The sequence below is a fragment of the Sprattus sprattus genome (assembly GCF_963457725.1).
Source record: "Sprattus sprattus genome assembly, chromosome: 6".
Classification (NCBI taxonomy): Eukaryota; Metazoa; Chordata; class Actinopteri; order Clupeiformes; family Clupeidae; genus Sprattus; species Sprattus sprattus.
The window spans coordinates 10,530,625-10,533,124 of record NC_137925.1 but is presented as its reverse complement, the minus strand read 5'-3'; the positions used below and the strand labels follow the sequence as shown (position 1 = coordinate 10,533,124).

The window sequence follows — 2,500 nt, the reverse complement described above, 5'->3', positions numbered from 1 at the left end:
ATAGGCTAAAGCGCAAACCGTCGGTTACAAACGGAGCGAGCTGAGTGATTAGTATCAAACATGGCCAAGCAGACTAGCCTTAAAAGTTTTTTTTCAGATGCCAAACGCAACTGATGAGGGTGAACCTTCTGATGAGGATGAACCTGTAATACCTGCAGTGTTGCGTATGAACGTGTTTCATTTCATTCTACTGTCTATGCCCGTGCGTGAGAGCGCCGAAGTTGCGTAGAGGCCGAGAGCAGACAGACAGATAGAGATTTTGAAAAATAGCTCGCAACATATTGAAAAAAAGAACTGGACAAGTTCATTTTTTGGAGCTGTGAACTTAGTTCAAAATGTAAACTATGAACTGAACTAGTTCATGTAGAAAGTGAACTTTCCAAACATTGAATAGCCTACCTGAAGCCCTAGATGTTCAAACAGCTTTACCAGAGAAAAGGCCGAAGTGTCGGGCGTTTATGTCCGAATTAAGTTCCCATGGCTAAGGTGCGAAGTAATTGGTAACAGTAAAATGTTCTGTTAGCTCTTCGAAATGGCAGGACGACTCAACGGATTCATAAGAGGGTCTAATCATTTTAGAATCTCCGCTGTCATGGAACATAGTCAGAGCAATGACCTTGATGCAGCGCTCAATTTCACACAGCAGGTTGCGATTAAAGGCCATTTATTGACGCGCATCAGGCATTTATGTTTTTTTTTCCCATTGTAAACTTAGCCAAATAAACATGTTTCATTCTAAACGACCTGATTATGTAATTCTTTAAGCTAAACATGGCGTCAGTTTTCTTCAATAGGCTAATTTAGAAGAAGAAATAGATATATGACCGGCTTATTATTAAAATGTCTGGAAAATGAAAACTCTGCCGGTCATTTTGACCGGCAACATTTTTCTCTAGTGGAACCTCTGACCAGGACAGTGAGATACCAGGAGACACCAGGGCAGTAAGACACCAGGGCAGTGAGACACCAGGAGACACCAGGGCAGTGAGACACCAGGGCAGTGAGACACCAGGAGACACCAGGGCTGTGAGACACCAGGAGACACCAGGGCAGTGAGGCACCAGGAGACACCAGGGCAGTGAGACACCAGGGCAGTGAGACACCAGGAGACACCAGGGCAGTGAGACACCAGGAGACACCAGGGCAGTCAGACACCAGGAGACACCAGGGCAGTGAGACACCAGGGCAGTGAGACACCAGGACAGTGAGACACCAGGGCAGTGAGACACCAGGGCTGTGAGACACCAGGAGACACCAGGGCAGTGAGGCACCAGGAGACACCAGGGCAGTGAGACACCAGGGCAGTGAGACACCAGGAGACACCAGGGCAGTGAGACACCAGGAGACACCAGGGCAGTGAGACACCAGGGCAGTGAGACACCAGGACAGTGAGACACCAGGGCAGTGAGACACCAGGGCAGTGAGACACCAGGAGACACCAGGGCAGTGAGACACCAGGAGACACCAGGACAGTGAGACACAGACACCAGGGCAGTGAGACACAGACAACAGATCAGTGAGACACCATGGCATTGACTGGAGTGGAGGAACATTACCCAACCAGTGGCTGCAAAATATTTTTGATATAAACTGGGCAAACACACACACACACACACACACACACACACACACACACACACACACACACACTAACTGGGCAAACACACACATACACATACAAACTGTATTCCCTGACATCTGTACTGTGGAGATCCTTTCAGGTAGTGTCTTAAAAGTAGGTAATATGGCCATTTTATCAGTATTAATATAGGCATTAGCAATGTGATATAAAAGGAGGGATACAGAGAGGCTGCCTGGGTAGGTGTATGGGAATATTATTTAGCATTTAGTTTTGTTATGTTTAGTTATGGTTGGCTGACATGGTGCATGCAGATTTTAGTTAGGATGGCAGGATACACAACAGTTCCTAACTGGCTGGAGACCGCCGCAACACGCGCCGTATGCTGTGCCTGGGATCCGTAAAGGCCCTCCTTCACCATACAACATACGCTATCTGTAGCACAGTTTTATAGATTTGGGGGATTTTGTATATGTTTAGATATGTTAAGTTATGCTGGCTGGCTGGCTGGCCCGACAGGTGATGGGTTTGCTGACGCAATTACTTGTGGCTATAGGATGCACTAAAGAGGAATGTCTTTAGTTTCGATTAGAATATGGAAAGGGTGTCTGCAACTCGGATGGAGGCAGGGAGATTGTTTCAGAGGAGGGGGGCTCGGTAACTAAAGGCTCTGCCTCCTATTGTGGTTTTTGATATTCTTGGAATTACGAGGAGGCCTGCACTCTGGGAACAGAGCGGTCTTGAAGGAGAATAGGGGACAACTAATTCCTTAATGAGGCAAGTCATTTAGGGCTTTGTCTGTAAGCAGGAGTATTTGAAATCAATTCCACTTTTGACAGGGAGCCAATGCAGAGAGGCAAGTACAGGTGAGATGTGTTCATATTATTTTAGTGAGTGTACGAGCAGCAGCAGTCTGTGTCA

General features: G+C 46.9%; 1 protein-coding gene across 1 annotated transcript in view; it reads left to right on the top strand.

The window, feature by feature from the left end:
* slc39a11 (solute carrier family 39, member 11) overlaps positions 1-2,500 on the top strand; it is a gene marked incomplete at its 5' end in the record, with an annotated part of 24,084 nt that overhangs the window by 14,835 nt on the left and 6,749 nt on the right. The window lies entirely within an intron of this gene.